General features: G+C 41.8%; 1 protein-coding gene and 1 pseudogene across 2 annotated transcripts in view; both read right to left on the bottom strand.

Moving 5' to 3' along the window:
* The window catches only part of LRRTM4 (leucine rich repeat transmembrane neuronal 4), a 1,026,134-nt gene that overhangs the window by 190,645 nt on the left and 807,771 nt on the right, over positions 1-27,718 (bottom strand). The gene's annotated exons all lie outside the window — the stretch shown is intronic.
* Positions 22,820-23,634, bottom strand: LOC141132995 (ras-related protein Rab-6B-like; annotated as a pseudogene).

Below are 27,718 nucleotides of genomic sequence, written 5' to 3'. Positions count from 1 at the left end.
CAGGTCCCAGTCTTTGTGATTGTGAGGCAGCAGGACAGTCTCTTGACCATGTGACTGTTGTGACAACCAAGCACAGCAATCACATGGAAGCCGCCTCCACCTCCCTGCGTCAACAATTAAAAGGCTACTGAGAGGTGACAGCAAGGAGTTAAAAAAGGTCTGAATGCCAGTTCAACTTTAAATATGGCTTTAAGCTTTTTTTGTGATAATATGTTGAGTTTTTAAAAAGGTTTTTTTCTATCTTCAGTAAATCAAGCTCTATTTTCACATATGATAACGTAGTTTGAAAGGCCATTTTGGCATGCCATAAGCACTATGGCAGCTGGATGAATCAGGCCCATTAAGTTCCTGTAAGGCTCACATCTCTGGTTGCCTCTCCTTGTACAAAGAGTAGCTAATTAGTGTCTTGTCTGCATCGTTTTTACATCAATAATTCTCCAAATGATAAAACTAGAGGCAGATTTCTCAGGTGAGAAAAGACAGAAGTAAGTTATAGTAAAATAAATACAGCTTTCAGTGACTAATGGTCTACAGGCAGCCATTTCTTATTCCAGCAGGCAGTGTAAGCCTGAGCACCTGGCTTAGAATTGAAACCGTTATTTTACTGTTTTACAGCCATATTAACCAGAGAACAGCAAAATAATTAGGGGGATTGGCATGTATTTTCCTGAAATAATGCCTTTTGAATTTTCCTATGAATACATTTTACTGAATATACTCCTTTTCGATTATTTTCTCCATCACTTTAATATGAGCCTATGATTTCAGTGATTCATTCCCAGGGCAGAGTACATTAACTGTGTTCTCTTCTGGGAGAAACTGCATTATTGCACGATCCTTATTTATTTATCAGTGTTTCCATACAGTAGAGTATACGTATGGATTTAAATTAAAGGGAGTAACTGGATCCATAAAGGACGATGTGATTGTTATGGAGTTTAGAAGGTGACCAATGATTTACCCAAAATTCAACATGTATATAAATTATACTGCATGGCCAAATGTTGATGGATACCTGACCATCACACCTACCCTATATTGCCAAACGTATGTGGAAATCCCTCCAACACAAATTGTTGAGTTGAAGTGTTCCAGTCAAGGGCACTGTTAACACTACAACTGTGAGCTTCCAACTTCATGACATCACTTTTAGGAAGACTTTTTCTTTTCCAGAAAGATCACAAAACCAGCTCCATAAAGACATAGTTTGATTCATTTGGTGTGGAGAAAAAAGCCCCAACCTCAACCCGACTGAACACCGCTGAGATGAAATGGAACACTGACTGCCAGGTCTTCTTGTCCAACGTCATACCTGAACTCACAAATGCCTGAATGGACACAAATCCCCACAGACACACTACAAAATCTTGAAAAAAGCCTTCCTAGAAGAGACAAAAAATAAAATAATCAGCGCTATAATATCGATGCAAAGAAGGGTCAACTCCATATTTATCTTTTGGTTTTAGAAAGGGATATCCAACATGTTTATATGGGTTTGATGGTCAGGTGTCCAAAAAGCAAATAGCATGCTGCAGTGAAGGTTATTGTTTTGGAATGACATGAATTTCGTAGGTGAAATCACCTTTATGGTGGAGGATTAAAGGGTATCTAAACCTGAAAGCAAAAATGTAATATATTTCAGCTTACCAATCCTTAGATATGTTGGTTGCATTTTTAGGCTTTTTTTTCATCTGTTGATCGAGCCAGTAAGTTATTTTTCAAGTTCAATAAACCAAGCTTTTATTCATTCATGTAAGGACTCTTTCACACAGGCGACCGGGGGGACAGTAAAAACAGGCAGTGGAGACACCCACTGGAATCTTAACAATACAGCTGGACAGGGCTGTACACATGAGGTGGTCGTTATGCTTTGCTTTGCAACCGTGGCATTATTAACTTGAGAAGCAGAGTTTGACAGCCAATACCACCTGTTTAACTTGCCAGTTGAGGGTAATGAAGGCCCCTTGATCCCATAGAGAAAGTTAGCCTTGACTGCAGGGAGCATGGCTTAGTGACAGGGTGTGGACAAAATTTATGAATTTGAGCGGTCCAAGATGATTGGTTATTTGGGCATGGGGTGAGGGGACAGGGCCTGAACTCTACAAAAGTTAAAATCCTCATTCACTGGTTGAAGAGCAGTTAAAGAAAAGTTGCCTGCCCTGTTCTTTCTTTTTCAGGTTGGTTTGTCACAGCTTCCTTGACGGTTGTGACCTTGCCAGCAATAAATGATTTCTTTAATGGACTATGCCCTTGAATGAAAGTTCCATCAGTCTAATGTTTGTCCAGAACTCATGGTAACAGCAGGCCTTTTAGACTAGGTCACATTAAGGTTCAAGAGTGCTCAAAGTACAGCTGTGACTGGAACTGGTTAAATGATTATGTTGGAAATTGCTTATGCTGGAAACTTAAATAAAGCTGTAGCCTTGCCCTTTGCAACTTAACCTGTCTTAGGCTGGCCATACATTATACAACTTTCTTGTACAATTTTCCCTTAGATTTACCAAAACCATCTAATAGGAGGTCAAACCTAAACACTTTCAATTTGTATGCAATCAGACAGGCCCTTGCACCACATAGGTGAAGGTAAACCTAAAGGTAATTTAATAAGAAAATTGTATAAAGTATGGCCAGCTTTAGTGTCACTCTAAGGCATGGAGGGTTACTAGCTGGGTCAGCAGGTGAAAACAAATGAAAAAAAAAACAAAAACAAACATAGTTACCACATTTAGGGCTCATATAAACCTACGGTTCGGGGACCGATAAAAGCATATGGTTAACCAGCTTTTTCTTCAACCCCCCCCCCAGTTGCCCCCCCCTTAAACTGCAAAGACAACGGACAATAGTGTCTACATGTCAAAGCCGCGATACTGTGCATCCTAGCGCTGGAAAAATGATCCCCCCCATTATGTGAACGGGCCTGTGCCACAACGACACATGGTTGCTGTGTGGTAGTCTTTTTGCTGTGTGGTAGTGTGAGCTTTTAGGGGTTAAAATTGGTGGTAAGGAGGCAATATAATGTCTCCTCACCATCTGCCAAATGCCCTCTGAAAAGCAAACCATGGTAGATCACTAGGTGAAGCTAGTGTAACCAAGCCCTTAACCTCCCTGGCGGTATGATTATTTCGGATTTTAGGTGCTGAAAGTGGTACAATTATTTTGCATGGAAATTTGGCGTTTTATATTGTAGGTCTGTAATTCTTAACAATAACACACTTAAATCTGTCCAAACAAGAGTCTAGTAGATATCCCGGGTATGATAAAGTTTGAAACACAAAAACATAAATTATAATATAATAAATAAAAATAAATAAAAAAAAAAAAATTAATAATAAAATAAATTTCCCCACGATTCACTAACGCTCAATTCTGCAAGTGTTCTAATTTACTATCGCTGTTTTCTAGCTGGTCTAAAGCCACTTTTGATGTAAAGGGACACTTTTTGGTTGCTATGGACAATCTCCAGTTTCCAGGCAGAAAGGACAGTATATATAACATAAAACTGCATGCAGGGCATAGGACAAAGCACTGGGGACAAAAGGGATGTGAAATAATTTCATACAGTACTGTAATCTGTAAGATTACAGTACTGTATGTGTTATGATTTTACAATTTTTTGAATTTGCCGCCAGGCTCCGCCCCCCGTGCGTCGCGCCGCTCGCAGGGAACGGAGCCTGGCACGGAGAGACTTCGGAGGAGGACGGAGCCCGCAGACACAGCGGGGGACATCGCAGGATCCCAGGGACAAGGTAAGTAAAGCCACAACAGGATTCTGCGATGTAATCCCGAGTGTGGCTCGGGGTTACCGCTAATGGTCCTGAATTTTAACCCCGAGCCACACTCGGGAAAACCGCCAGGGAGGCTACAGGGTAATTCCACGTTTGTGGGAAAAAATACCGGTAGTAAATAAAAAAAATATATAGTGTATACAATTGCTACATATTTTATTGTAATTGAATATTATTAAAAATGACCTTTCCTTTTCAATCTGCAGCTCTGTAATTTTCTGTAACGTACAATGCAATATGGCAAACTGGAGACGTTCTATACACAGGTGGTGGACAGAATGCCCCCCAGAAATGTAATTTCCTGCTTGTGTGATAGGCTCACTGATTTTCCCAGAAGTCTACAAAATTTTGGGTTCTTCAAAAAAATTTCATTTTTGGTAAATATTCCCAGAAGGAAAAAAAAAATCACATTTAAAGTGATGCAGACTCCATCACTTTCCTTATTAGAGCCCTGCAAGTGCATCAACTGATTGATAATTTAATAAACTACTCTCGTACAGATTCACTCTTCACATGGACACAGAGAAACAAACAGCTACTTCTTCAAAATAACATAATATAGGAATCTGCAACAAAGTATGTTAAAATCCCTGCAATGAACATTGAACACCCAGAGGGGAATGCTTTTTTCTAAACAAAAGTGGACCCTTTAACCACTTGCCAACCGGCGCATACCAACGTACCTGTATGTTGCCCTTTAAGATGCGGCTTGTGGGCGCGCGTGCGCCCACTGCAAGCTCTGTGAGTGTGATTGGGGGTCCGGCGGACTCAATGTCCGTGGGGATACCCGCAATCGTCTCACAGGGAGGAAGAACAGGGAAATGCTGATGTAAACAAGCATTTTCCCGTTCTGCCTAGTGACAGGACACTGATCACAGCTCCCTGTAATCGGGAGCGGTGATAAGTGTTGTGTCACACATAGCCCCACAGTTAGAATCACTCCCTAGGACACACTTAACTCCTATAGCGCCCCCTCCTGGTTAACCCCTTCACTGTCAGTCACATTTACACAGCAATCAATGTATTTTTAATCGCACTGATCGCTGTATAAATGTGAATGGTCCCAAAATAGCGCCAAAAGTGTCCAATCTGTCCGCCATAATGTCGCAGTCATGATAAAAATCGCTGATCGCCGCCATTACTAGTATAAAAAAAAATCAATAAAAATGTCATAAAACTATCCCCTATTTTGTAGACGCTATAACTTTTCCAATCAATAAATGCTTTGCAATTGCAATTTTTTTTTACCAAAAATATGTAGAAGAATACGTATCGGCCTAAACTGAGGAAAAATTTTTTTAATATATTTTTCGGGGATATTTATTATAACAAAAAAGTAAAAAATAATGTGTTTTTTTCAAAATTGAGGTTGATCAAATGCCACCAAAAGAAAGCTCTATTTGTGGGAAAGAAAGGACGTCAATTTTGTTTGGGAGCCATGTCGCACGACCGCGCACTTGTCAGTTAAAGCGACGCAGTGCCGAATCACAAAAAGTGCTCTGGTCTTTTGCCAGCCAAATGGTCCGAGGCTGAAGTTATTAAGGATTGTTAAACTGCAACATATCAGGATTTAGATACACTATAAGATCCAGGGGCCCTATAATAACTTCCTATAAATATTGGAAAGACAGTTGCAAAAAGTTACTTAATCAGATGTTTTCTGACATTTTCCAATCTATCTGAAACCGCTTAAAAAAACACTGAAAAAAGTCACAATGTGAACCAGACAATATGCACAGATTATGCCTGATGAGATTTGCTGTTTACTGATTAGCAATTCTGCAGCGCCTCCAGCAGGCCAGACACTAAGTTGCATCTTATTTTTGCCAATGTGTAAGTAGCCAAAAAAAAAAAAAACAGTCCAATCCACTGGATTATTGTACATAAAATGTTTAGCAGTTACTAACTGTTCCTGATTTCCAGATCCTGTAGTTTCAGAGGCCTGTTCTTCCCTGTCAGTATATACTAGTTCTTTTATTCCTGACAACATCTCTAATCGCTCTGGTGGAACATTAAAAAGTAGTACTGACATTACTTGTGAGCTCTGACAGAGAAGGACAAGCACCTGAGATGTGAACATACTGCTGCTGTAGAGATAATTAAATCAAACGATGCTGTGGATCCCCGAGGTGACTCGCCAGGTTGTATTTCTGTCCTGCTGATCCAAACTCAAAGATTTACATTATGTGGTTCAAGGTTAGCCTATCATCCAGAGATCATGATAGATCCTCTGAGTCCTAGAGGCCAGAAGTATAGATTCGGAGAGTGAATAAATTATGAACATGATCAAATTTCTTTCTGCTCATGTAGATAAAATGATTCTCAAAACAACAAATAATTTAATACTGCAAGTCCCCTGCAAGCAAGACAATAAACAACAAAAATCTGATTATCGGGCAAACAGAATCAGTCTCCATGAGCCAAAATACAGACCGGCAATTTGGGTCTCAAAGCATAACTGAAGAAAACCTTACCTAATTAGTCATTAGGCACTATTCACAAAGCTTTCTCCAAGAATATGAGTCCTTCTTTTCAGCCGTGGGACTTTAAATGACACTAAATGATATCCTTATTCAGCAAAAATAGTTCATACGCATCTAATTGTAATCTATTTTCCATGAAACACTTAGGCAGGCCATACATGGGTCGAATTTTGAAAGAATTTTCTTATGAAAATCTTATCTAAGAGTTTTCTTTCGTATTTCGCACCATTAGTGGGTTGCATCAACAGCTGATTGTCATGCGGCAATCAAATTTGAGTAATCGGACATGTTGGAAATCTTTTGAAAAACAAACAATTTTCTAATTAATGATGGGAGAATCGTGCAAGAAATGTAATGGAAAAAGAAATGCGCATGTGCAAGAAAAGAAAATTCCTGGAAAGAAAAGAAGATTCCCAGCCAAATTATTTTCTGTAGCATCATGTGGTGAAATTGAAGGCTTGGTTGGTCGAATTTCAAATCAATGGTGGCACCATCAGATCACAAAACGCACAAATTTTCTGATTTTCAAAAGAAAAGTCTTTCGAAATTCGACCATGTATGGCCAGCCTAACTGTGTTTTTCTGCCTCCTTGTAACATTCTCAGTGAGCTTCTAAACCTTTTCTATTCTGTCTCCTTTCAATTTGTTTGGAATAATTAGATGCTGGCATGTGCACTGCTCTGTGCACACTACACATCCCATAGTCCACAGTCCATCTTGGGAGTGAAGAAAGGATGGCTACTGTATGTTTCAACATACAATGGGACCATGGAGAACGAACGTAGCCACCCACTAACAGGAAATCAGATTACAGCAGAAAAAAAGAAATGCGGTAATTTGGAGGAGGCTGGGAGCAATAGAACTTACCTTATTGAGCTAAGAATACATACTTGAATAGAACTTTTCTTTTAAAACCAAAGCTGAACTGTCATTTTCTGAAAATAAGGATCCTTATCGGTAGGCATTTTTATTATTACCTGTCTATGTGCATTGATTTTTTTAGGATATTTTTATACATTGTGTGTTTTGGAGGTTTGTCTGTTGGTCCGCCAGCATTCCCAGAATGACAATTTGGTGGTTGTAGTAATTTCCAGATGGATTCTTTGCATTTGTGCATTTGTACGCTGATACAAGGGAGGGAAATTAAAAGTGGCCATACATGTTAAGATTTCCCTAGTTCAGCTAGTTAAGGGAAGAGATCACTCGATTTGCCTCATTCACACTAAACAGTGCGGATAGATGAATGTTCTGTGCTAGCTATTGTATTCTGATACCAGCTGTCATTAATATACCCAGACAGTGCCTGCATTAGGTTGTATGTTTTAAAAAAAATTACTTTTGTCAAACTGGGCGGTGCTGATGAGGCAACCCATGGAACAAATTTTGGCAGATTCAGCAGAAATTGGCCAAAATTAACCCTGCATATGTCCAACGTAAACGTGTTCATGGTCAATATCAATGTAACAACAAAAGCAGCTGTAAGCAGGGCCCTGCAATGCCATGGGCCCTTTCCACCATCTTCACCATCTTTCCATGACAGGATTAAGATAGGGCGCCACACACGAGCAACATAGGGGAACTCAGCCAACTTGGTCACTTACATTCTCCTAGCCGGAGGCCCACCTCCGTCAAAAAGGAATGTCCACACATTCAGCCCTTTTATTGTTTTATTGTAGCAGGAACATATTGAACTGTTCTTATTTATCATACACTTCACCTCTGACTCTTTTTTCCCACCATTAGCACTACTGCACTATTCAAGTGAGCTTTAACATAGGATTGTCACCTAGCTCTTCCAGTTTTCTCACTGTAGGTCCCCGTTGGTGGGTTCTGTGAGGGAGTCTTTTTTGGGCTTCCTGAGTCTACAAGTTTACATGACAGTATAATAGGGGGAGCCTCTTCCCATCACCTTCTGCCCCAGGCTCTTTCGGCTGTAGATTATAAGGGGCTGAGCTAGCCCCTCGCAATGTCAACCCTGGAGAAGGGTTTACCTAAAAAGGGTGCTAACCCCTGCTTCACACATTCTGCCATTCAGGCCCATCATTGTACGGCAACAGTACAGCTGTGCTCAGCTTCATATATCATATGCTGTATGTACCAAAGTATTTTATTAAGTATCAAGATTGGAACAACAGTTTGAGTCAAGAGTTAACACTTTGCCTGTATAAGTAGTAAATGCAGAATAGCATTCCCTACCCATGTCATTGGGACATGCTTCTTCCCATGGTTTAATGCTCTCCCCTAGAAGGAAGCAATAGAAATCAATGAGCAAACATTGCCTGAAAGTTGCATGCAGTGCTTTTGTCAGCACAGCCTGAAGCCAGGCTCCATGGACAAGGGAAAAAAAAAAAGACATTTATGTCCATCCGAACAAAGGCAATTCAGCTGCTGTACTTCATACTGTGCCATAGATATCTTTTCTCAGAAACGATGGTTGGGTGGACTGAACACTTAAAGTTATAGGTGTTGAGAGATATACGGAAATGTGCTATTTCTAGGTTCTGGACAAAGCATGTATATTCTGCTCTGACTTAACCCAACACTGGTCCTATGACTAACTCCTTGATGGACTGCAGAGTCTTGCCGTTACATTGTTAGAGTCTTGATACCAATGTATATTTGTTTAAAAGAGGACAAAAAAACAAACAAAAAACTTGAATTTATTTTTAAGGTAGGTAGACTTTAAAATTGAACAAATATGTCCTTCGAAGTATCGCTAATAAACAAGTAAGTATAATAATAAGTGTTTGTAATCCTCCTCGTGCAGATGGCGACTTTGTCTCCAGGGATGGCACGCAGCTACTCCAGCAAGAACAACCACTTGTAGGCGGATGGACATATATTATCACAGAAGCTCAAAAAGATCCAGGGTCCTCGATTCTCATGATCACGATAACCCAAAGAATAGGGAAAAGGCTTGCTATATGTCCATCATCCGCCTACAAGTGGTGTTTGGAGACTGTTCTGGTCAGAGTCGCTGGGTATTAGACACAAGCAATCCAGCTTGTGTTAGCTAATAAGTGTGCACTTTATGTGGTGGCGGATACACTTTGCATGTTGGTGTAAATTTGTCATCTGCACGAGGAGGACTCCAAACACTTGGTGTTCATCTTTTGCTTATTAGCAATACTTTGAAGGACATATTTGTTCATGTTGCTGACCTATTTCTTGGGACTCAACAAACCTTAGTGATGACTCACATATTGTCGTATTTTTCACTATTTTCAAAATTTGTCACTTATTAGATTTGTTCATAGAGTGCAGCTCTCATATTATATTGTCTATTTTTGTGTTTATCTCACCTTAGAGCTGCTGCAAGTTTCAGGGTTTATAGGACACAGCGCAGTTTATTTTTTTTTACACACTTTAAAATTGAACTTTACTCGTTTAAGGAAGGTCTTCTCTCCTGCCTCCCCCTCCCCTTACACATTTTCCTTAAAAAAAACAAAACAAAATGCCGAAAAAAATGTTGTTTCTTTATTCCGAGACTGGGCCAGGATGATGTAGCAGGGTCAGGCACATGTTCCAACACACCACGGGTCCAGGACCACCATCAAGGGGGTACAGCCCATATACTTGTAAGGGGCCCCAGCGTCTGGATGGGCCCGGCCGACTGACAGGAATGTGAGAAGACAGGGGCGGGTGAAGAGGAGCTCCCGTATGTATGAGTCGGCAGGCTCCTGCTCTCTCATGAGCTGACATTGGGCTCTTTGCTGCCATCTCTGGCCATTTCCTGCATGTGCACCCCTCTGCATGTGGAAACAAGAGCTGGGACTAGGACCACCTTACAAGTAAGGGCTGTTGTGCATGGGGGGGGCTGTGTGTGTGACTGTGTACATGCCTGTGTGTGTACATGTCTCTGTGTGTACATGTCTCTGTGTGTGTACATGCCTGTGAGTGTGTACATATCTTGTGTGTGTACGTCTCTGTGTGTGTTCCTGTCTTGTGTGTGTACATCCTGTGTGTATACATGCCTGTGAGTATGTACATGTCTCTGTGTGAATACATGCCTGTTTGTGTACATGCCTATGTGTGTACATGTCTCTGTATGTGTACATGTCTTGTGTGTGTGTACATACCTGTGTGTGTATACATGCCTCTGTTTGTGAGTACGTGCATGTCATATATACACATGTGAGTGGTGCTGAGAGCGTACAGGTGTGAGGGGGCTGAGAGCGTACAGGTGTGAGGGGGGCTGAGAGCATACAGGTGTGAGGGGGGCTGAGAGCATACAGGTGTGAGGGGGCTGAGAGCATACAGGTGTGAGGGGGGCTGAGAGTGTACAGGTGTGAGGGGGCTGAGAGCGTACAGGTGTGAGGGGGCTGAGAGCGTACAGGTGTGAGGGGGCAGAGAGCGTACAGGTGTGAGGGGGCAGAGAGCGTACAGGTATGAGGGGGCTGAGAGCATACAGGTGTGAGGGGGCAGAGAGCGTACAGGTGTCAGGGGGCAGAGAGCATACAGGTGTGAGGGGGGCTGAGAGCATACAGGTGTGAGGGGAGCTGAGAGCGTACAGGTGTGAGGGGGGCTGAAAGTGTACAGGTGTGAGGGGGGCTGAGAGCATACAGGTGTGAGGAGGCAGAGAGCGTACAGGTGTGAGGGGGGCTGAGAGTGTACAGGTGTGAGGGGGGCTGAGAGCATACAGGTGTGAGGAGGCAGAGAGCGTACAGGTGTGAGGGGGGCTGAGAGTGTACAGGTGTGAGGGGGGCTGAGAGCATACAGGTGTGAGGGGGCAGAGAGCGTACAGGTGTGAGGGGGCAGAGAGCGTACAGGTGTGAGGGGGGCTGAGAGCATACAGGTGTGAGGGACAGATAGCGTACAGGTGTGAGGGGGCAGAGAGCGTACAGGTGTGAGGGGGGCTGAGAGCATACAGGTGTGAGGGGGCAGACAGCGTACAGGTGTGAGGGGGCAGAGAGCGTACAGGTGTGTGGGGGGCTGAGAGTGTACAGGTGTGAGGGGGGCAGAGAGCGTACAGGTGTGAGGGGGGCTGAGAGCGTACAGGTGTGAGGGGGCTGGGAGCCTACAGGGGTGAGGGGGCTGAGAGCGTACAGGTGTGAGGGGGGCTGAGAGCATACAGGTGTGAGGGGGCAGAGAGCGTACAGGTGTGAGGGGGCAGAGAGCGTACAGGTGTGAGGGGGGCTGAGAGTGTACAGGTGTGAGGGGGGGCTGGGAGCGTACAGGTGTGAGGGGGGCTGGGAGCGTACAGGGGTGAGGGGGCTGAGAGCGTACAGGTGTGAGGGGGGCTGGGAGCGTACAGGGGTGAGGGGGCTGAGAGTGTACAGGTGTGAGGGGGGCAGAGAGCATACAGGTGTGAGGGGGCAGAGAGCGTACAGGTGTGAGGGGGGCTGAGAGCGTACAGGTGTGAGGGGGCAGAGAGCATACAGTTGTGAGAGGGCTGAGAGCGTACAGGTGTAAGGGGGGCTGGGAGCTTACAGGTGTAAGGGGGGCTGGGAGCGTACAGGGGTGAGGGGGCTGAGAGCGTACAGGTGTGAAGGGGGCTGAGAGCGTACAGGTGTGAGGGGGGCTGAGGCACTGAAGGACTTGGTGGGAGGGCTAGTGGGTAGATTTGGTGGGACGGCCAGTGGGTGGAGACCCTGGGGAATGTTGGTGGTCAGGCTGGGGGGGGCAGGCCTAAAGCTGTATAAGGGGCCCTGCAATTTCTGATGGCTGCCCTGCACGGGTCTCTTATGCATACGCAAGATCTCGTAAATGGCCTTCAAGGGTGTGCCACATACACATGCCAGGAGCACTTTGCAAAATCTCCCAAATGTGCACACGCACTGCACGGTCTATGCTAAAGAACTGGCAGAGAGCAGTGGTATGTTGGTGAATGAGTGGGGGATCTGATGCATGCACGAACATGCTCCAGGGTCTTTGCTAGGTTCCGCAGACAAGTACCATATACTTGTATGAGAAAGTCTCCTGTTCTCTTTATATCGCTTCCTGTGTGTGAAATCACTGGCGATCCTGCCAGTCCCTCTGCTTTCCTATTAAAAACTGACCACACTAAGCAGGAGAGCCCACCATGGTCAGTTCTCTAACAATGCTGGGAACTCATTGTACTCTCCGCCAATGATCAGACTTATCCTGATACCCCCCCCCCCCCCCCACTGCACAGCCATTCACTAGGAAGCTGTCCTGTGAATGTAATCACTTATAAAAAAGGAAAAAAACTTTATTTATAATTTTTTTTATATCTACAGGTGTATCTCATAAAATTAGCATATCATCAAAAAGTAAATGTATTTCAGTAATTCAATTCAAAAAGTAAAACTCATGTATTTTATATAGATGCAGTACACACAGAGTGATATATTTCAAGCATGTCTTTCTATTCATTGTGATGATTATGGCTTACAGCTAGTGAAAACCCAAAATTCAGTATCTCAGAAAATTAGAATATTACATAAGACCAATAAAAAAAGGATTTTTTAACCCCCCCAGCGGTATTCCCGAGTCTGGCTCGGGGTGGATTTTCAATACCAAAAGCGGTAACCCCGAGCCAAACTCGGGATCGCATCGCAGGATCCTTGTAGAGGATACTTACCTTGTCCCCAGGATCCTGCGATGTCTCTCCGCTGTGATCTGCGAGCCGCCGTGTCTCGCTCGATTCACAGTGCCGAGCTCTGTTCCCTGTGAGCGTTGCGACACACGGGGACGGAGTTCGGCGCCAAAAAGTAAAACACACAGTACAGATACAGTATAATGTAATCTTACAGATTACAGTACTGTATCAAACAATTACACATCCCCTTTGTCCCTAGTGGTCTGCCCAGTGTCCTGCATGCAGTTTTATATTATAAAAACTGTTGTTTCTGCCTGGAAACTGGAGATTGTCCATAGCAACCAAAACCGTCCCTTTACATCAAAAGTGGTTGTAGACCAGCTAGAAAACAGCGATAATAAATTAGAACACTTGCAGGATTGAGCGATAGTGATTTGTGGGGAAATTCGTTATCAAACACTGAAAGTAATGACAGCGACAATTCTGCAACTGAGCAAATTTCAGTGTTTTTGATTTGATTACATTATTGAATAATTTTTATTATTATTATATTATTATTTGTTATAATTATTTATAGTTATTTATTATATTATAATTTATGATTTCGTTTTTCAAACTTTATCATACCCGGGATGTCTACTAGACTCTTGTTTGGACAGATTTAAGTGAGTTATTCCTAAGAATTACAGGCCTACAATATAAAACGCCAAATTTCCATGCAAAATAATTGTACCGCTTTCAGCATCAAAAATCTGAAAAAATCTACTAAAAAGTATGTCCATGTACAGTATAGTATGCACTCAATACTTGGTTGGGGCTCCTTGCATGAATTACTGCATCAATGCGACGTGGCATGGAGGCGATCAGCATTGCTGAGGTGTTATGGAAGCCCAGGTTGCTTTTCAGAGTGACACCCCACAAGTTACCAAACAAGAGGATGAGATCAGAAATAAATTCAAGGAACACAAAAAACTGTTAATAAAACACTTGAATAGAAAATGGGACGTAACCTCACTAGAAACATATATAGCGCACAGGATTGTCCCAAGGGGATTACGCGATCGAACTATACCAGCGGAACACCTACATACTGAAAGTTTTCTACCCAAATGGAAAGAACTATGTATCAACCACGGCATGGCTGTGATGGGGCTCATAGTTGAAGAGGAAAAGGCACAGTTGATAGAAATTCAGGCCCAAATAGAGGAAAGTGCTCGAGGATTGGAGGCATTTAAACATCTTGACGAATTTACTAAACAAAACGACACTCTCAAAAAAGACATAGAAAAGACCCAATTAAATCTCAAAATAATAAAACAAAGTAAATTTAAACGGGATATCTCAGATTTTGAAAAAGATGAGATATTTGACTTGACCATACGGCGTGGCCGTAGTCGATCTAGAGGGAGGGGCCAACGCCAACAATCCAAACAACGTCGAGATAAATCACATACTGATTCTGAAGATGAAACAACAAGGTCCGTCACTTTTTTAGAACAAAGGGGGGCGGAGTCAAATACCCTACAAACCCCGCCTCCGACACAAAAAAACAAAACAAGCTCTCAGAAACAAAAACAGATCAAAGCATCAGGCGACCGCACATACACGAGAAGTCAAAAAAGACATTAATCATGCAACCCCCTCTGAGTACACAACATGAGCCAAATGACCTGAAGGTGGTCAATTTATCCAGCCATAATTTAAGTCCGGATCATCTTAGTCTCCTCACGAAGGGTATGTCCTTTTCACCAACATCCACCATGGATGAGTTTACCGTATATAAGGACATTTCTCTATTTCTGAGAAAGGTCTTTTTACGGTCCCTATATGACGGCAAAGGTGCGACTTCCAATCCCATTGTTGATTCAGATGATCAACAAGTTCTCGATATTTTAAACTCTTTACTAGATGAAAATCTAGGATATAGTGATGAGGCCAATACATTAACCAAACGAAAGGTTGATTTAAAAATCAAATCACAAAAAATGCCCCCTCTGTCCAAACACAAGTGGCTAAGCCTCTTTCTTGAGATGGTTCAAACCGATCTCGAGAAAGTAAATTGGAACAAAAGAGGCATGGATAACTTAACCGAAGGCGAAAGAATCGCCCTCGATGACCTTAAAAAGAGGAAAAACATAGTCATTAAAAACAGCGACAAAGGGGGCAATGTGGTCATCTTGGATGACACACATTATGAAAAAATGGCAAAGAAATTACTAAATGATGATACTACCTATCGTAGATTGGACCACAATCCTTTTCCTATGTTAATTCAAGAACTTAATCGGATACTCACTTTTGCCAGGGACGAGGGACTATTGACCATGCGTGAATATCAGTATCTTTCAGTTCAGGAGTTCAACACACCTACCTTTTACGTAATTCCCAAACTGCATAAAAACCTGAAAGATCCACCGGGAAGACCGATAGTATCGGCCTGTCAAGGCCCCTTTGAACGTATTGGTAGGTATCTTGACCTCCTGTTGAAGGACATGGTCACTGGCCAAAAATCCTTTGTACAAGACACACGCCATGTCTTGGCCAAACTAACGGAATTTCAAAATCTTGACCAGCTGGGCGAAATTTGGCTCGTCGGCATTGACGTCGAGTCATTATATACCTCAATACCCCATGAGCATGGGATTAGAGCAGTTGAGACCTTTCTGAATACTCTTTACCCCCAATCAGGACCACAAAATGAATTTCTGGTTGACCTCCTAAGATTTATGTTGGGGAATAATTACTTCCAATTTTTGGCGGTCTATTATCAGCAAATTCGAGGCACGTCTATGGGAGCAGCTTGGGCACCCTCATACGCGTGCCTTCACCTGAGCTTCTGGGAGGAGACGATGGTTTTCCCTTCGTCTATGTACCGTGACCACGTTCACGCCTGGTTACGGTACATAGATGATATTTTCATGATTTGGCGGGGCACCCAGACTAAAATGTTGGAGTTTATCAACAAGCTGAATGATAATACATTCAACATACACTTGACATACTCTTACAGCCAAAAGAAATTGTCCTTTCTTGATCTGCAAATTCACTTTGAGAATGGACAACTCCATACTTCAACTTTCCGCAAAGAAACGGCGGCAAATACCTTTCTGAGTGCCACCAGCCATCATCCCCACTGGGTAATAAATGGAATTCCGGTAGGTCAATTTCTACGTCTTAAACGAAACTGTTCAAAAGCTAGTGACTACCGAAGGGAAAGCCAGGATCTCTATACACGCTTTAGAGAGCGGGGCTACTCACATCGTCAAATTAAGCGAGCTAGGTGGAAGGCGTCGACTCGGAACCGTCAGAGCCTACTCCTAACCGAGTCAACTCACAACTCGGACTTACCTAAACCAAAAACTGACGACCCAGTTAGATTAATTACCACCTTCGGCTCTCAATGGAATGACATTCGGTCCATTCTAGAGAAACACTGGGGTCTGCTCACAAATTCACCAGGTTTGGGCACGATAGTAGGTACCTCTCCCCAGATGGTTGCCCGACGGGCTAAAAATCTAGGGGACATGCTGATACAGTCAGAATTTACGCGAAAATCTGAAAATTCATGGCTGTCTGACTATCCGCGAACTATTGGTATGTATCCGTGTAATAGGTGTCAAATTTGCCCCTATGTACACAGAACTTCCACCTTTACCGACGCGTATGGAAAGGGATCTTTTAAAATTCATGATCTAATCAATTGCTCTACATCTCGATTAATCTACATGATTACATGCCCATGCCCTAAAATTTACATTGGAAAAACAAAAAGACAACTAAAAATTCGCATCGGGGAACATCTGCGAGAAATTAATGATAAAACAAAAATCCCTGAGAAACCCTTGGCAAAGCATTTTGCCAAATTCCATGGGAGCAATTCGCGTGGGATGACGGTTAAAGGCATTTACGCCCTGAAATTACCCCCCAGACGTGGCGATTTCGATCGCATATTACTTCAAAAAGAAAAATGGTGGGTATACCGCCTAAAGTCGCTAGTTCCGGCAGGGCTAAACACTGAATTAAACTTTCAGCCCTTTCTACCCACCTAAACAATAACTTTGCATTATGACTTAGTGTTATCATTCCATCCATGTGAGTGCATCAACACTACACATGAACAAAACACCGATATGGCCGCAAATATCAAAGTACAGTCATCTGTTAATATTTAGGAAGCCCTATATCAGTACCAGTATTTAATATCCCCCTTTTTTAATTTAATTTCATTTCTATACTCACTTAATATGCGGCATTATTAACCAAATTCTAGTTTTATTAGTTTGTTCGTTTTTTGTTGTGTTCCCCTTTTCCTCTTGTTTTCCTTCCTTTTATGACACCACATTAGGTTAGGTATTTGTCACTACTTGAAACGTATAATTTTTTCAATGAACCATCAAAATTAGAAAAAAACTCTTACTCCTATAGTTTATTTCATTTATTTTTTCCCCAAACAAACAACATATGTAACTTTCCTGACAGCAACACACAAATGTGATTGAGATTCACTTGTGTCAAAACTTTAGCAACAGGGCGGTGATTGATCGCAGCCGACGATACAAGAGGAGCGTCCTCACCAGCCCTGCAGTCGTCCGAGAAGAAGCTACGCTATCGGCATAGCGAAACGCGTTGACGTCATCAACGCCGACACGCCGCGGGCGCCGGGCATAGTGAGTGTGTGTGAGACTCAGGAGACGAGACGAAGCGTCAGGTAGTTGCTGACAGCTGATTGCTCCGACCAGCCCATCCCTCTGATGCTAATCCGGCATCTGCGTTCACCTGATTTCTCCTACCAACTGGCGATGGATTCAAGCCCCTAGGAGGAATACAAGGAGCCGGTGGACTTTCATCAGCAGGCGGCCACCCTAACAGCGATCTGACCAGGAGGTAGTGACCGCGGCTTTACAAATCACGATCCCGCTGTCCCTCCAGCCGATGCTGTCTATACCGGAGTCATATCTCCTTACCAGCTCTCCTTCTCACCAGGTGGACAGTACTTGTGAATGAACAATCCTGAGTGGATCTCAGAGGACAACTGATGCAACTAATGGTAAAGTGTTAATACCTTCATTCACCTGAGCCAAGTCTGGTAGATTTCATAACTTTACATATTTTGAGAATACTCTTTACCTACCATGTCAATATTAATGTCTTTTACCTAAACTGCTCAAAGGCCAACCACTCCTTTACCGCTTCTTTTTCAACAAGCCTTTTACTAACATCCCCAGGATTTGATCACCACATGTGGACTACTACTGCTTATTAATTTTTACCCACAGCTCTATAAATTCAGTGCTTAGCACTTTATGTGAAGCTGGTAGTACCTAATAACCACCTATCTTGTTCCCCCACCACCATTCCCACCCATCCTCAAAAGGATTTTTCTCGTTGCTGACTGGTATTTTTTGGCCAATTGCGAATACTAGTATCATAATATTAGATACCTAACGGGTTACACAAATTGATTATTCGTTACCAGCCGGCTACCAGCAAAATCCTTACGGCGCCCGGGCGTTGTCATCCGTTGTATGTATTGTTTTTGTTTTGTTTAGTGCGTTTTTTTGTTTGTTGTGTCAGGTTTATTACCAACCATTATCGCAGTAATAGGGCCTTTTTTTTTTTTTTTTTTTTTTTTTTTTTTTTTTTTTTTTTTTTTTTTTTTGTCCTACTGCGTTTAACTTACCAATATTTTAATTAAGTGTGTTGCCTAATGTTTAATGTTTTTTAACTATCCAAATAAAGTGAATTACTCAACCTCCGGCAACTCCGCTAATTAATGATTGACTACTAGATAGCTTTGCTTTAGTAACCCCTTACCCAGACACTAGTACTGGGTGCTTTTTTTCTTTTTGCTTTGATAGCTGCCTACAGCTCATCTGCATTGTTGGGTCTGGTGTCTCTCATCTTCCTCTTGACAATACCCCACAGATTCTCTATGGGGTTTAGGTCAGGTGAGTTTGCTGGCCAATCAAGCGCAGTGATACCATGATCTCAAGTATTGGTATTTTTGACAGTGTGGGTAGGTGCCAAGTCCTGCCGGAAAATGAAATGAAAGCTGGTCAGTAGAGGGAATCATGAAGTGCTCTAGAATTTCCTGGTAGAGGGCTGCACTGACTTTGGACTTGATAAAACACAGTGGACCGACACCAGCAGATGACATGGCTCACCAAATCATTACTGACTGTGGAAAATTTAGCATTTCATTTGGAAATCAAGGTCCCAGAGTCTGGAGGAAGAGTGGAGAGGCACGGAATCTACGTTGCATGAGGACCAGTGTGAAGTTTCCACAGTCAGACAGTGATAATTTCTGTATTAAAAATCCTTTTTTTATTGGTCTTATGTAATATTCTAATTTTCTGAAATACTGAATTTCGCGTTTTCACTAGCTGTAAGCCATAATCATCAAAATTAAAAGAAAGAAATGCTTGAAATACATCACTCTGTGTGTAATTAATCTATATAATATATGAGTTTCACTTTTTGAATTGAATCACTGAAATAAATTAACTTTTTTCAATATTCTAATTTTTTGAGATGCACCTGTATACAAAAATGTTTTGCTCTTCATTTATATTTTAAACTGAATGGGTTGTGTTACAAGGTGATTGTTTACAGTCACTTTAAAGTGTTACTAAACCCAGGACCCTGTATTCACGATATCTGATCTCCCACAGTACACAGAACATGGAAATGCAACAGTTTTAGTAAATATAAAATGCTAAATATCTTTTTTCATCAGAAGTATATAGCAATCATGTGACTTATATCAGTGTCTGGTTAAAGCTTGTAGGAGGAGTTTTCATTCTGCTCTGACTGTCCTATAAGGCTGCAGGACCTCTGACCTCCGTCTGGATAGTGCTAATTGGCCCTGTGCTGATCACAAGCACTCTCCCAAGAAAAGAAAAAAAAACTCTCTAGCAATATACACCAAACTGAGCATGTGCTGCTTCTCAGTTCTATCAGGAGATTGATTGGGGACAGTGGAAGAAGGGGAGGATCAGAGAAGACAGGATCAAACAGCCTTTTTAAGCAATGCAGAGGATTAACCCCTTAGGTTCCACAGTGAGTATAACAAGCATGTTTTACTGCATATACAGACTAATTTTACTGCTGTGGGTTTAGTAACACTTTAGGCTTTAACCAAGACAAAGCTGAACTCTGCACTAGTAAAGGTTTATTTTATTTTATTTGAAGACAGAGATAAGGGATTCTTTGAGGGACGGCAAGGTTAAGTTCCTATTCAGGCAGGGAAAAGATTTGCTTAGTTAAAAGATCAGCTGCTGTAAATGTTTTCTCTCCTAATTAGTTACAGCATCATTTTGACTTTTAACAAACAGGCCCTAAAATGCAGACATATTACGCCCTTGGTACAAAAAACTCCAGTGGAGATACAGATGGGTTTCTCATTTCGCTCTTCAAGTGGTTGAGCACTATATAACAAGCCAGGCACATGTCTGCTGCTAAGTGCACCTGTAGTTTTGCAGCAAAGTAAGTGCACAGGAATACAAGGAGTGACCTTTTTGCCTCAGTTTAAACAATGCTATATTTCTAAAGGGGTTGTATTTAGTCATAGCTACCACACTGCCTACAACTAAACTCCAGCTGTTTCATAAGCTAATGGATTTGTAATTCTCTGCTGCAGCCAAGCTTATGTTCAAGATACCCTGCTGGAGAGCATAGTCAGCGCCTTGACCTCCACTGCACAAGGGAAAACAGGACAGCTTGGTCAAGAAACACGTTTCTTGTTATTTGGACAGTGAAGGAGCAGAAGAAATTTAATGAGGTCACCCTTCTGCTCACTTCACCTGTCATTATGTTGCCTGTCAGCATATATCCAGTGCATTACACCTGATCTGCTCCTAGCACTGACCCTCAAGTTCTGCTGTATATGAAACAAAACAATTGCAGCCCCTCATAGTTGCATTTAAAATACATGAAATTGTCCTCTACCGATATTTCTGATAAAAATAAAAAATCTAATAAAAAATCAAATAACAAATCCAGCCTGTCAGAATACAATAGCACGGCAGGGGAGATCTCTGCATCCACATCGCTTGTGTGGATCTGTGAGTTTTCTTTTCATTCAACCCGCTAGTTGAACAAAAAAAAATGTCTGTGTATACCCTGCTTTAGCTACACAGCATGGAGTCCTTACACCCCCACAAAAGCAAAAATATTGTTTAGGTGGCTATACATCAGCAGTTTTTTTTTTATTCAACTAGTGGGTATAATGAAAAAAAACTGACAGCTTCCCACATTCATACAATAACACTGTATTCTGACAGCGGGAACTCCCCCCTCCATCACAATACACAGATCAGCGCTGCAGCAATTACCCAATTGGCGGCAGCTGCTGATCAATTTCTGCTTTCCCGGACAAACCGTTTAGACCGACTTCTGTTGAAGTGAGAGTGGAACACACATATTTCGGTGTTTGTATACCCAGCTTTAATGTAAAATAGTTAGTAAGGGATCTGTTACTCTACTACTACTACTCTCCATTTTCATGGTGTTAGGTTTCTCCCCACAATGTAGGTGCATAAAAATTCCAACCTTCGCCCAAAAATGAAATGAATCCTCACCTTCTCCCTCCACCCCAGCCTGTTACATAGAAGAATATATTTTTGTTTTTTGGTGAGCAAGTAATTTTTTTTTAGTGGCACTCGTTCTGACTTCATTAACCCTATCCTAGGCAAGCATGAGATCCGCTTGGCCCACCTGCAGCCACCTGGGACATGTCACAAGTCCCAGGAGGCTGCAGGATCAGTCCTCATATACTGCTGCATCCTGTGCATGTGCAGCATGGCGATGGCTGGGAGACATCAGGAAGTCGTAGCTGGCTCACAAATCCAAAATGGCGGCACCAAAGATTGGAAGCCCTGGGAAGAATTGGTTTGTACCAGCAATGAACTTCATGGGCTGGTAAATGTTTGTTTCTTAAAAGTCATAAGCTATGATATTTGTAGCTGCTAACTTTGATTTTATTACATTGTAAGGCAAAGTTCCTGATGGAAGTTTGTTAGAGTGAAGGCCTAATAGACATGTTCCACACATTCCACACCTAGCAGACACCAGCTCGGCATATGTTAGAAAAGGAAAGGTATTGTAGAAAATGGACCTTTAAATGATAGTCCCCATGGTTGTGATAAAACATATATGTACACCAATCCTAATTATAAAGATAAAAAAGTTTATTTACTAGCTGGACTAGTGGGCTCTCGGGAGACCCAGACACATACCTCCTGTGGAGCCTCTTTGATGCCTTGGGTATTAGTGCAGATCGGTCCATATGTGACAGATCAGATATTCATTCGAATACTTCCTGTTTTGGGGTGCATCAATTCTGATTCATGTTGTATCTAGATCTGCACTCCTAGCTCGCCTTTAACCCACTAGAGCTTGAACCAATGTGTTTTTGCCACCCCTCTATGTACGTACATGTCGACCAAGTTTCATATATGCTCCATATCAGTGATGTGGAGTGTCTTCTCTTTTCTTGGTCTCCCCTTAGCCTGAACACATCCAATTTTTTTTTTTTTTTTTTCGTTTTTGGCAATTTTAATAAAGTACAATTATACATATATTACAACAAAAACTGGAAATAAAAATAAAATGTTAATAACAGCATTTAGAGTCAGGATTTCCTTTCTCTTCTGAGGTGTGTTGGGGGCTAGGTTGTATGTGTAGGGAGGTATTTGTTATCACAGGGAACTGAGGGAAGAGAAAGTATATTTGATCTAAAATTGTAAAAATTAAGTTAGAGTAAGCTTGGTGAATGAAGGGATTTACATGTGCATATTTAAATCAAATCCATTTGGAGTACTCTTGGCTTTCACCAGTTGGCATAGAATAAATCACTCGGTGTACAGGTACTATCTACGTCTAGACACTCGGTAGTAAGGGAGTGATTCTGTACATGTAATTGTTTATAACAAGGTGCATATATAAGGACCTGGGGATGTGAGCACAAGAGGGACAGAAAGAAGAGACAATGTGGAATAAAAGTGCAATGAGTAACAATTATGGAAGGACTCTGGTAGAAGAGAGAGTAGAAGACTCAAGACCAACACAAGAGCCAAAAGGCAAAAAAAAAGACAAAAAAGCAAACAAGGTCTCCAGGGAGGTGGGAGAAGTCAGGAGCAGTGGAGGATCTTGACATTCTCTGGATGTGGTTTCCAAATGTTTGTTTTTCCAGGCTAACCAATAGGAAGCATCTCGGGGCTAAGCACACGGCCTCTGGCAGCTCACCTGTCACGCGCTGCGTATTAGCAGGAGCACCCAGCATCAGTTACTTGCGGTTCTTTAGGTTTATCAAGTTTAATGTCAATCATGCCATCCTTGCTTTTCTCCTCTGTACACTCCATCCCCGGCAGGGCAGAAGCCACTTGGCGAAATAGCTGTTTAACATTGTATCCTGTTTTGGCACTAGTTTCAATAAACATGACATTGAGCTCCTTTGCCCGTTGCTCCCCTTCTTCTATGGTGATCTGCCTTTTATCTGCCAGATCTGTTTTGTTTCCAACAAGCATTATTATGACATCACTTCCTCTTTCTGTTCTCACATCGTCAATCCATTTGGATGTTTGATGGAAGGAATTCAGATTTGTGATGTCATAAACTACCACAGCCACAGTAGAGTCTCAGATGTAGCTTGGGATGAGGCTACGGAACCTCTCTTGACCAGCGGTGTCCCAGAGTTGCAGTCTGACTGTTCTGTCTTCTAAGTACATTGTCTTTGACAGAAAGTCTATTCCAATTGTAGCCTGATATGTGTTGTCAAAACTGTCATACATAAATCTTGTGATAAGAGACGTCTTCCCGATAGCAATTAATCCCAGACTGAAGCAGGTCATTAGGATTCTTCTCAAAGACGCCGTGTCCTTCCCTGAACCGCCTTCATCCCGAAGAAAGGTGATGGCTGTGCAGCCGCCGGAGCATACACAAAACCCTTCCTTGTGTCTGGCCCGGGTGATTGACACCTCTGATTGCCAAACACCAACACGGTCTCCGGGAACACCCGCACTGGAACACATCCAATTATATAAATGTTTTGTGATTTACATATGGAGGATTAAGCCTTGAAGAAGCGGTAATGCCCACAAAACATGGCAGATCCCTTACAAGTTATGTGATATCATATCTGTTACTTTTGTGATGTGTTCTCTACATATATTTGGGTTTTAGGTGCCCCTTTTGCCTCTTTTTTATGAACACTAAATGTATCAATAAATAAACTTTTTTATCTTTATAATTATGATTGGTGTACATATTTGTTTTTTCTCAACCATGGGGGCTACCATTCAAAAACCCATTTTCTATACCTTTCCCTTTCTAAGGCAAAGTTCCTCTTTAAGGAGGAAAGAATTATGAAAATTGTGGAGAAGGTAAAATGGGGTTTTACTTATTACATAGTGTCAGAAGATAGAAAATGAAAAATATTTACTGTGAATCAACTGTAATTGTTTTAGTTCATAAAAATTAGCTACTCACTACTTCTGCACAGTCTGGCAGGCAAGGGGTGTATGCACGCTCTGAATATTTTAAAAGTACTGCATTCTCCATCCGGAAGTGTGCACAATCTCATGGAAAGCCATTCTATTTGGAACACTTCTTGGACTCCATTCTGAATGAGATAACTTTTAAAGGTCACAGCTAAGTCTGCTGAGAAACCGATCAAAAGATCAAGTGCTGAGCGGAATCTCCTTTTGACGGCCTTGTCACTCCTTCTATTTCCCTTGATTCCAGGGTTATCTGCTAGAGATATGGCAAGCAAGCCGCCTGAATGCAAACACTTGTGCAATGGGAACTGCAAGAGGAGAGGGGAGGGATGCCTGGGAATACAACAAAGGTTGTCCCCTGTGCACGTTTATTGTCACCTCCAAGAGAACGTGAGGTATATACTGAGTATTCTTCACGAATTATGGATCAGCCCACTGAAATGTCTGCTGTTGTTGAAGGGGGAGGAAAAATCTTTAAGAATTTTAAAAATAGTTTACTAACACTTTTCCATGAAGGGAAGCACAATCTAGTCCTTTCTGCATGCTATAGAAGAACTACAAGTCCCATTATTACCCCTAAGCTGCTGACTGTAAGTCACCTGAAGTAGTGTGTGTGTGTCTGTGTTTATATTTATATATATATATATATATATATATATATATATATATATATATATATATATATACATATATACACAGCATATATTTGGTAAGGTTGAATAAAGACACCATTCTATCTAGTTCAGCATGAGTCTGAGTGTGTATGTGTGTATGTCACTAATATGCCCATCTAAAAGTTTTGTTTTTTTAATTATTGACACTTCCTGCTGAAACCGCCAACTGTGGAAGGGGGTTCCACATCTTTACCACTCTAACAGTAAAGAACCCCTTATGTCGTTTAAAAGAGAAGCATTGTCATACTTCTCATGTGGATTACAGTAGTGAACTTACTTTTGCGGAGGACAGCTGCAGCATCGGACTGATGCTGCAGCCATATAGATAAGCATGCATGTTTGTTTTTTTTTACTTAAAGCACTTCTCCTTTAAGGTTAAACCACTTCTCATCCAACTTCATTTAGTGGCCCACCTGTCTTCTTAAGACCTGAGACTGAATAGTTTTCTCACTATGCTAGAATCACCATTTAGAAATTTGTATATTGTGATCATGTCTCCTCCTTATTAGCTTTGTTGCTCTTTTCTGGATTCTCTCCAGTTCCAGCACAGCCCTCCCAAGAACCGGTGACCAGTTTTAGATGGCATACTCAAGGTGCTCCAAAGCAGGGTTTTTTTAAAGTGGTAGTATTATAGTTTTATCTCTTGAGTAAATACTCTTTTTAATACATGCTAATAGTCTGCTAGACTTGCTTGCCGCAGCTTGGCATTGCATGCTGTTGCTGAGTCTGTCATCCACTAGGACCCCCAGATCCTTTTCCATTCTCGGTTTCCCCAGAGGTTTTTTTCCCTAGCGAATTACATTCATATTTTAGCCCCCAAGTGCATGACTTTACATATGTATATATATATACTGTATTTCCTCATTCAGATTCCCTAATTCCCCAAGGCTGTTGGACTGATCAGAAGTGCTCCAGTTTTTAGTTTTTTTTTAGTATAATTAAAGTCAAAACTTTTCTTTTGTAGTTTTGTATAAACTGGAGAGGGATTAGAATGGTTTGTATTGCTGTTTGTGCCCCCATTAGGGATATTGACCCTATCTATTTGTCCTGTTTACTGTTGTCACCAAGACTAAATGTGAAACAAAATCCCAAATTTTGGGTTGTAACCAGAACAGTAATAGACAGGAAATAGTCCAATAGGGACAATAGTTCAGCTGACCCTGGTGATTCTCTCACTTTGGGTTAGTTCCTCTCACTTTCAGTTTTTTTTCTATAGGACAGGAACTGAAGGAAAACCTCCTTAGTGGGGCATGTATGGCAAAAAGAAACAGACAATAATTCCTTCCTTACTTTAACCAAAATTAGAAAAAAAGGTTTGTCTTTAAATCTATTGTAAGGCTTTCTTTGTGTTCTTGTTTTTATAAGAAAGCCCCTTTAAGGCCCTGAATCCAGTTGGGATCAATAGAAGAGCTTGTATAATGATTTTTTTTATTTTTCCATCCTGGCAGCATGACATTTAGTCACGTTAGAGACACAAGGCAATGTTTTCTAGGCTAAAGTTGCCCATACACATTGGATAAAAGTCAGTTAAAACAAACACTTTCATTTTAATAATAATAATGATTCCAGGTCTTATTAATAAAAACACATCTGACAGTTTTATAGAGGTTACAGATCAGGTCCATTTTTTTTTTGCCACAAGGCTAGGTGCTAAATTGATTTCCAAAAGCTGTGCTACCTCTGGGGGCATAGCTTACCTCTATAGCATGATGCCCAGTGAGGCAGCCACCTTGAAACTAGCACTGCTTCGGAGAGTAAGGCCATAGCCAATTCCAGCACTGGAAAAAAACCAGAAAACCACAATTGTATCAGGGTAAAGCTATATTTGTAATAGTTATTTGGCAATGTTTTCTAGGCTAATTAGTCTTGATATCTGCATCCTGTAAGGTCTCTTTTACATGGCCGGGTAGCTGTGGCTGCCGGATTCCTATGACAAGAATCGGCTGCAGGAATTACGACAGCTACCCAGCCATGTGGGGGAGGCCTAAAGCTGTGAGATGGTGGAGCAATGCTGGTGTTCTGCTGCTCCCTATTGCCTAATCAGTATATTCGAGGTGTGTTCTTGACTTAGAAAATGGTGATGCTCTAGTGAAGGTTGACTTACTGTCTATGTTGACTGGTAGAGGTGCCCAGGTGTGCGTAGAAATAACAAATCTTGACAAGAAAACAGTTCTTACACATGTAGTTCAAGTCTGTCATGGTCGCATGCCCAGAGTCATATATTTGAAAGTACTGGAAATAATACATCAGTGTTTTGAGGATATGAATGAGTGGAGTGTTGTTTATAAAGTTGAGAATTTAAGTTTGTATACACCCCGTGAAATGGTACTGCATTATGAACTCACAATATGGCTGGTTCCCTCCAAGCAGCCAGGAGCCATACTGATGCAACTGCTGCCAGGGAACCATCTTAGATATGAAAGAGTTTACAGACGGTAAGTCTTGCTCCTTCATAGCAGCCTAGCTGGTGCGGCTCAGCTGAATCCCTGGTCTCTCGCCCCAGGTTTAGCATTTGGAGAGCCTTGGCAGGCGAACACAGGGCTGCAGTACTTCTAAGACTTGGTAATTCTGCTAATTGGCAGAGAGATTCTTCTGTCAGACTGCAGGATCCACAGACTGGCAGCAGCAGGCACATTTATTCTTTCTTTTTTTTCTTTTTTTTTCTACTTCTCACATAAACCACACCATTTATTTCATCCTAAACACTTATCCTTTCTGATACAGCTCCAAGAAGATCAGCAATATAAAGTATGCTGAGTGAAACTGTTTAGCACGCAATA

The sequence above is a fragment of the Aquarana catesbeiana genome, linkage group LG03 (genome assembly GCF_042186555.1).
Source record: "Aquarana catesbeiana isolate 2022-GZ linkage group LG03, ASM4218655v1, whole genome shotgun sequence".
Taxonomy (NCBI): Eukaryota; Metazoa; Chordata; class Amphibia; order Anura; family Ranidae; genus Aquarana; species Aquarana catesbeiana.
Note: the sequence above shows the minus strand (reverse complement) of the source record. Positions and strands in the feature narration are given on the sequence as shown.